We start from the raw sequence: 9,397 nt of genomic DNA, 5'->3' as shown, positions 1-9,397 counted from the left end.
CCTCTGAACCTGCCTGGTGCCTAGGGAAACTCACCATCCTGAAGGGAAAAACAAAGGCCTGGCTGGCTTCACATCCTGCTGATTGTAAAACTGCAGGGCCTTGAATGAACATAGACAGTAGCCCGGGAGTGGTTACAGTAGGCTTTGGGCAAGATCCAGTGCAGTACTGGCATCAAGTCTGGCCCAGTGCAGTCCTAGTGTTGGTGGCCACAAGGGAGCTTGTATCACCCCATCACCAGATTCGGGTGGCTCATAATAGGAAGACTGCATATGTTTGGAAGAAAGTAAGGGAAGAGAACAAGAGTCTCTGTTTAATAATCCAAAGAATTCTTCTGGATCTTATCCAAGACGATCAAGGTGGTATATCTATGAGTTTGCAAGAACCATAGCATTACTGGGCTTGGGGTGCCTTCTAAAACAGATACAGCTGGAGGACAACACTCAAGTAATTTCAAATACCTGAAAAGGCTTCACAAGGAGAAGGACAAATAATCCAAGACTATGAAGACTATAATAAATACCTAACTCTTTAAATGCACAGACACAGATGAGTATCTATAAATATCAAGATGAACAAGAAATCATATCCTTACTAAATGAACTAAATATGTGACCTTTCAGATACAGAATTCAAAACAGTTGTGTTGAGAGAACTCAAAAATTTTAATATAACACAGGAAAGAGATACAAAATTCTATTAGATCAATTTAACAAAGAGATTAAAATAGTTAAAAAGAATGAAGCAGAAACTCTGGAGTTAAATAATGCAATTGGAATACTGAAGAATTCATCAGAGTATTTTAACTGTGGAATTGATCAAGCAGAAGAAAGTATTAGTGAGCTTAAAGACAGGCTCTTTGAAAATACATAGAGGAGACACGAGAAAATAAAGAATAAAAAGAATGAAGCACACCTAAAAGATCAAAAAAATAGCCTTCAGAAGAGAAATCTGAGAGTTATTCGTCTTAAGAGGATATAGAGGAACAGGGGTAGAAAGTTTACTCAAAATTATAATAAAAAATAACTTCTCAAACCTAGAGAAAAATATCAATATCCATGTACAAAAAGGATATAGAACACCAACCAGATTTAATCCAAAGAAGACTACCTCAAGGCACTTAATAATTAAACTTGCAAAGGTCAAAGATAAATAAAGGTTCCTAAAAGCAGCAAGAGAAAATAAAACAATAACATACAATGAAGCTCCAATACATCTTGCAGCTGACTTTTTAGTGGAAACCTTACAGATCAGGAGAGAACGGCATGACATATTTAAAGTACTGAAGAAAAAAAAAAAGGTTAACCTTGAACAGTATATCCAGCAAAAATATCTTTCCAACGTGAAGGAGTAACAGACTTTCCAGACAAACAAAATCCTTTATCAACTCCAGAACTGTCCTTTTATCAACTCTATAACTGTCCTACAAGAAATGCTAAAGAGAGTAATTCAATCAGAAGGAAAAGAACATTAATAAGCAATAAAAAATATCTGCCAGTAGAAAACTCACTGGTAATAGTAAGTACAAAGAAAAACACAGAATACACAGAATATTATAACACAGTAATCATGATGTTTTAACTACTCTTGTGTTATGTAGAAAGACTAAATGATGAGCCAATTAAGAATAATAACCACAGCTATTTTGCAAAACATAGAATTTAATAAGATATAAAGAGAAACAACAAAAAGTTAAAAAGCAAGAGTATGAAATTAGAGTGTAGAGTTTTTATTAGAATTCTTTTGCTTGTTCCTTTTTTATGCACACAGAGTTAAGCTGTTTTCAGGTTAAAATAATGGACTATAAGAGTATTTGCAAGCCTCATGGTAACCTGAAACAAAAAAAAAATACAATGAATACACAAAAAAAAGCAAGAAAAGAAATTTTATCATGAGAGAAAATCACTTTCAAAGAAAAAAGAAAAAAAGAAAATTAAGATGGAAGAGAGGACCAAAAAACAATTTAAAAAATGGCAAGAGTAAGACCGCACTTATCAATAATAACATTGCATGTAAATGGACTAAACTCTTTTATCAAAAGACATGGAGTTACTGAATGGATAAAAAAAAAAAAGAAACAAGACCTAGTGATCTGTTACAAGAAACATGATTCACCTATAAAGACACACATAGGCTAAAAAAATGGGGGATGGAAAAACATATTCTATGCCAATGGAAACCAAAAAGAGCAGGAATACATATACTTACATCAGAAAAGGTAGATTTCAGTACAAATTCTGTAAGAAGAGACAAAGAAGCTTACTATATAATGATAAAGGTTTCCAGCAAGAGGATATAACAATTGTAAGTATATATGCTCCCAAAACTGGAGCATCCAGATATATAAAGCAAATATTATTAAAGCTAAAGAATAAAGATAGAGATAGACCCAAATACAATAATAGCTGGAGACTTCAGTACTCCACTTTTAGCATTAGGGAGATCATCTGGAGAAAATGTCAGCAAATAAACATCAAATCAACCTTCAGTATAGACCAAATGGTCCTAATACACACTGACAGAACATTTCATCCCACTGCCAAAGAATGCACATCCTTCTCTTCAGCATATGGATTATTGTCACAGATAGACCATATATTAGGTCACAAAACAAGTTGTAAAACTTTCAAAAAATTGAAATAATATCAAGCATCTTCCCTGACCACAATGGAAAAAAATTAGAAATCAATAACAAGAGGAATTTTGGAAACTATACAAATACATGGAAATTAGACAATATGCTACTGAATGACCATGGAGCAATGAAAAATTTAAGAAGGAAATTAAAAAATGTCTTGAAACAAATTATAAAGAAAATACAACATACCAAAACCTATGGTATACAGCCAAAGCAGCAGTAAGAAGGAAGTTTATAGCTATACATGCCTACATCAAAAAATAAGAAAAACTTCAAACAAACTACCAAACAATTCATCTTAAAGCAATAGAAAAGCAACAGCAAACTAAATCCAAAATTAGTAGAAGAAAAACCAGACTACAAATAAAAGACATTGAAATGAAGAAAACAATACGTAGTTCAAATAAATAACATTAGAGACGAAAAAGAAGACATTACAAAAAGTAGAGGAGGAGGGAACATTTTCAAACTGATTCTATGAGGCCAGTGTTATCCTCATACAAAAAAACATACAAAGCAACATAAAAAAACATATAAGCCAGTATCGATGATGGATACTGTTGCAAAAATTCTCATCAAAATACTAGCCAGCCAGCTGGGCGCAGTGGCTCATGCCTGTAATCCCAGCACTTTGGTAGGTCAAGGCGGGTGGGTCACCTGAGGTCAGGAGTTTGAGACCAGCCTGGACAACATGGTGAAACCCTGTCTCTACTAAAAATACAAAAGTTAGCCATGTGTGGTGGTGGGCACCTATAATCCCACCTACCTGGGAGGCTGAGGCACAAGAATCACTTGAATCCAGGAGGCGGAGTTTGCAGTGAGCTGAGATTGTGCCATTACACTCTAGCCTGGGCAACAAGAGTGAAACTGTCTCAAAACAAAACAAAACAAAAAAACAAACAAGAAAAAACAAACTAGCAAACCAAATTCAACAATAAAGAGATCATGCATCATGACCAAGCAAGGTTTATCCTAGGGATGCAAGAATGGTTCAACATATGCAAATCAATCAGTGTGACACATCATATCAACAGAATAAAGGACAAAAACCATATGATTATTTCAATTGATGCTGAGAAAGCATTAGGTAAAATTCAACATCATGACAAAAACCCTTAAAACACTGTCTGTAAAAGGAACATATCTCAAAATAATAAAAGCCATATATGACAAAACCTACAGCTAATATCATAATGAATCGGAAAAAAAACTGAAAGCCTTCCTCTGAAATCTGGAATATGACAAGGATGGCTACTTTCTCCACTGTTATTCAACATAGTACTAAAAGTTCTAGCTAGAGCAGTCAGAACAGTGAAAGAAACAAAGGGCATCCATATTGGAAAGGAAGAAGTTCAATTATCATTGTTTGCAGATGATGTGATTATTTATCACATCAGAAAAACCTGAAGACTCCACCAAAATACTACTAAAACTGATAAAGAAATTTAATTAAGTTGCAGGATAGAAAATCAACATACAAGAACTAGTAGTATTTCTACAAGCCAATAATAAAAATTTTGAAAAAGAAATAAAAATGTTATCCCATTTACAACAGCCACAAATAAAATTAAATACCTAAGAATTAACAGCCAAATAAGTGAACGATTTATGTAATGAAAACTATAAACACTGATTAGAGAAACTGAAGAAGATACAAGAAAATGGAAAGGTATTCCATGTTTTTGGATTGGAAGAATCAATATTGTTAAAATGTTCATAATACCCAAAGCAATCTACAGAATTAATGCAATTCTTCTCAAAACATCAATGACACTCTTCATAGAAACAGAAAAAACAGTCATAGAATTTGTATGGAATAGCAAAGACTCAAAATAATCAAAGGTGGTCTAAACAAAAAGAATATTACTAGTGGAATCACATTCCCTGACTTCAAATTATACTACAGATCTGTAGTAACAAAAAAAAAAAAAAAAAAAAAAACCATGGTACTGGCATTAAAACAGACACACAGATCAATAGAACAGAATAGAGAACCAATAAACAAATCCACACACCTACACTGCACTCATTTTCTACAAAAGGGGCAAGAACATACACTGGGAAAATGACAGCCTCTTCAATAAATGATGCTGGAAAAAACAGATATCCAAAAGCAGAAAAATGAAAACTAGACCACTGTCTCTAACCATATACAAAAATCAAATAAAAGTGGAGTAAATTCTTAAATATAAGACCTCAAATTGTGAAACTACTGCAAGAATACACTGGGGAAACTCTCCAGGGCAATGGCCTGGGCAAAAATTTCTTGAGTAGTACCCCACAAGAACAAGCAACCAAAGCAAAAATGGACAAATGGGATCATATCAAGTTAAAAAGCTTCTGCACAGCAAAGGAAACAAACAATATGAAGAGAGAACCCACAGAATGGGAGAAAATATTTGCAAATAACACATATGACAAGTGTTTAATAACCAGAATATATAAGGAGCTCAAACAACTCTATAGGGAAAAATCTAATAATCTGATCAAAAATAAGCAAACAATATGAATGGGCATTTCTCAAAAGACATACAAATGGTAAACAGGCATATAAAATGGTTCTCAATATCACTGATTATCAGATAAATGCAAATCAAAACTACTATGAAATATCATCTCATTCCAGTTAAAAAGGCATATATCCAAAAGACAGGCAATTATAAATGCTGGCGAGGTTGTGGGGAAAACAGAACCCTCGTACACTGTTGGTGGGAATGTAAATTAGTACAACCACTATGAAGAACAGTTTAGAGGTTCCACAAAAAAAAAAAACTAAAAATAGAGGGACCATATGATCCGGCAATCCCACTGCTGGCTATAAACTCAAAGGAAACCAGCATATCAAAGAAATATATGCACTCCCATGTTTTTTGCAGCACTGTTCACAATAGCCAAAATGTGGAAGCACCCTAATTGTCCATCAACAGATGAATGCATAAAAAAATGTAGTAATTGTACACAATGGAATACTATTCAGCCATAAAAAGAATGAGATCCTGTAATCTGCAACAACGTGGTTAGAACTGGAGATCATTATGCTAAGTTAAATAAGCCAGGCACAAAAAGACAAACATCACATGTTTTCACTTATTTTTGGGAACTAAAGATGAAAACAATTGAACTCATGGAGATAGAGAGCAAAAGAATCTTTACCAGAGGCTGTGATGAGTAATGGGGTTTGGGGAGGAGAGGTGGGCATGGTTGATGCATACAATACATGGAAATAATGAAAAAGAATTAGGATTTGATAGCGCAACAGGGTGACTACAGTCAACAATAATTTAATTGTACATTATACAATAGCTAAGAGAGTATAATCAGATTGTAACAAAAAGGATAAATGCTTGAAGAAATAGATACCTTATTTTTCAAAATGTGATGATTACACTTTGCATGTCTATATTAAAACATCTCAGGTACCCCATAAATATAGACACCTAATATGCACCCACAATAATTTAAAATAAAATTTTAAAAAGTACAGCTCCAACATATTTCCGGGAATCATGAAAGTGACATGCATGCCAGTTGAAGATTGTGCACCTACTCCAGAATGTATTGAGGAGCCTTAACTGCTGACTGACCTTGAATCTCTGTGCTAGCGGAAAGGGAAGGCTACATCAGAATTGTCAACTAACTGGTAGAGTGTTGAAGGCATTTAACAAAATATACAGAGCCCCTTGACAAGGACTGGGAGAATTATTGGTCCTATCTGTCTAAGATAATTTCTGTCAAATCATTAGATGTCCAGTAAGCTGCGTTAGTACTGTCTTCAGTGGCCACGCACAATAAAGAATGCAGACTTTTAAAAATGTATTCAGAAAACTCACTAACAAAAACAACAATTACAACAAGCAACAGCAGCAACAAATTCTTGGATGAATGAGAATCTCATTTGTAGAGTTGTCATATTATATTATATAAAATGTGTAGTGTTCAACAACAAAAAATTATGAGGCATGCAAATAAACAATAATGCATGACCATTACACAGGGGAAAAGAATTAAACAGAAACTTTCTCAGTAATTCCAAATGTTGGACTTCAGTTGGCAACTACTTTAAATTTGGTATTTTAAATATCTTGAAAAACTAAATGAAGTTATATCTAAAAAACCAAAGGAAGTTATGAGAGTACTATATCATAAAAAATAGAATGTCAATAGAAATATAAAATCAAATAGAAATTCTGAAATTAAAAACTTCAATGAAATGAAAATTTTCAACACAGTTGTTCAAGGACAGATTTGAGCAGATAGACAAATGAGTTCACATAAAGATAAGTCAATTGAGATTATCCAGTCTGAGGAAGAGAAAAATTTTTAAATTGAATAAAAATAAACAGAACCTCAAAGCCCTGTGGAACATCCTCAAGAATACTAACATATGTATAATGAGGGTCACAGAATTATAGGAAAAAGAGAAATAATATTTGAAATAATAATGTTTAAAATCGTCCCAAACTTGATTAGAAACATTAATCTACATATCCAAGAAATTCAATGAATTTCAATTAAGACAATTTCAAAAAGTTCTACCCTAGATATATCATAATCAACTGTCAAAAGACAGATAATCTTGAATGCAGCAGTGGAGTAGCAACTTATCACATAAAAGAAACCCTTAATAAAATTTACAAATGAAATATTAGAAAACAAATTGTCCAGAAAACAATGAGATGACATATTCGAACTGATGAAAAGAAGAAAATATCAAATAAGACTTCTAGATCTAGCATAACTTCCTTCAAAAATAAAGAAAATCAAGGCTATGTATCATGGATAAGCCTCCATCAAAGAGACAAACACATTAATATGAAGGTTAGAAAAAAGAGTATCTATGAGTTCATGTGTAGAGTGACTATAATTACATTTAGCCATCATTCATTCTTAGGTAGTACTTAGGGGTAGATTACCTAGAGGTAGATTATTGAATGACAAAATATATCCTGTATTTTAAAGTGCTTATCTCATAGTGTATTATTTTTTCTTATAACATGGTTGAGAAAATTTTGTTTAAAATGATCTCCAGTGGTTGGCTCAGATGAATGATAGTTTTTCCACTCACTGAAGCCAGGAAAATTGGAAGAGAAACATATTTAAAGTCAGAGTTGGATTCAGTTCTTGACATGATCAGTTTGCTATTCCTGTGAGACATCCAGGTGGATATGTTCAATAGGCAGTTGGATGTGGATGTATAGAACTCCAGAGGTTTGGGCTGAATATATAGACTTTGGAGGCATTAGCACATAAATGTTAATTGAAGTAATAGGAACAAATAAGGTCAAAATGAGCATAGAGTCAGAAGAGCCAAAGCTCTAGAAAAATAAATCTAATTATTATTGAATAAATCCAATATTAATATAAAATGTATGTCTATATGAGAAAAACAGCAGAGTAATCAGAGAGGTAGGACAGTAGGCAACTATTGTTAGAAAAAGAAGGAATAAATAGATTTCTGTCACTGACTAAAGATGAATAACTCTAAGATGCTTCATAAGTCTCTAACATAGGCAATTTTTTGTTATATAAAGTCATACTGGTATGATTGCCTGAGATATGGTATAATCTCTTAATATGTACAGTGTTGCTGTAACAGAATACTGTAGGATGGGTATTTTGAAAAAAAAATGTTTATTTAGCTCATGATTCGGCTGACTGAGAAGTTCAAGAAGCATGGTGGCAGCATCTGTTCAGCTTCTGGTTGTCTTTCATTCTCTTTCACAACATGGCAGAAGGTCAAACAGGAAGCAGACATGTGCACAAAAGCAAAACCGGAGAGATATCTTGACTTTATAACAACCCACTCTCACGGGAAATAATCCATTTCTGTGAAAACTAATCCAGTCTTGCTAGAGTGAGAACTTAGTCAGTACCATGAAAATGGCACCAAGCCATTTATGAAGGATCTGCCTTCACCTAACACCCCCCATTAGGTCCCACCTCCCAACACTGCTTCATTGAGGATCAAATTTCAACACGAGTTTTTTGGGGACAAATCATATCCAACCATAACAAAGTGGAATAGTTTTGTCAAAACAATTCTTGTCCATTTCTGGACTTATTGAAGTATATAATAGCTTTTTCTGAGGCCACAGAGGGGAATAACGAAAGAGATGTTGATCAGGTATTCAGTTGTTTCTTGCATAGTGAAACTTACATTTTGAATACACTTAACTATAAGGGAAACGATAGTATAGATAACACTGTTGTCTTCTTCCACAGGTGTATGAAGCATCTGATACCTTTGCCTTGTGGCAGGGAGGAAAGTCAGGTGATCTAGTCTCTTATGCATTTTTTCTTAACTCCTTAAGGTATCACTTGATTTATTCTGAGTCTCTCAAGTATATTATTTTTCCATGACATTCATAATATTTGATGTTAATGTAGCATTCTTGTGCTTTAAGTTTTTATCTACTTATACTATTTTTCATTTGCTAAAGTTACTGCATGACCTCTTCTTGGCTTACATTTAAAAAGATTTATTATGATTTATTCTGCAGGGAGTTCTGCTGCTACGAAGTAGGCCCTAAGTGTTCTCTAGTGGGCCACTGATTTGTCAAATGCTCCTGTAATTTTCCACAGGCCAATTTTTTCCTTTATAACTAAAACAAGAAGTTAGATTATGCACTATACTGTCTATCAGGCTTCCTCTTATCTGGCAATTAGAATGGAGATGACAGTAGTCTGAAAGCCCTAAATAAATGATATTTAATGATGATTTATTTTATTAAAGAAACTTCCCTCCATGCCAACAAAAGAAA

The sequence above is a fragment of the Symphalangus syndactylus genome, chromosome X (genome assembly GCF_028878055.3).
Source record: "Symphalangus syndactylus isolate Jambi chromosome X, NHGRI_mSymSyn1-v2.1_pri, whole genome shotgun sequence".
NCBI classification, from domain to species: domain Eukaryota; kingdom Metazoa; phylum Chordata; class Mammalia; order Primates; family Hylobatidae; genus Symphalangus; species Symphalangus syndactylus.
This window is presented reverse-complemented; position numbering follows the sequence as displayed.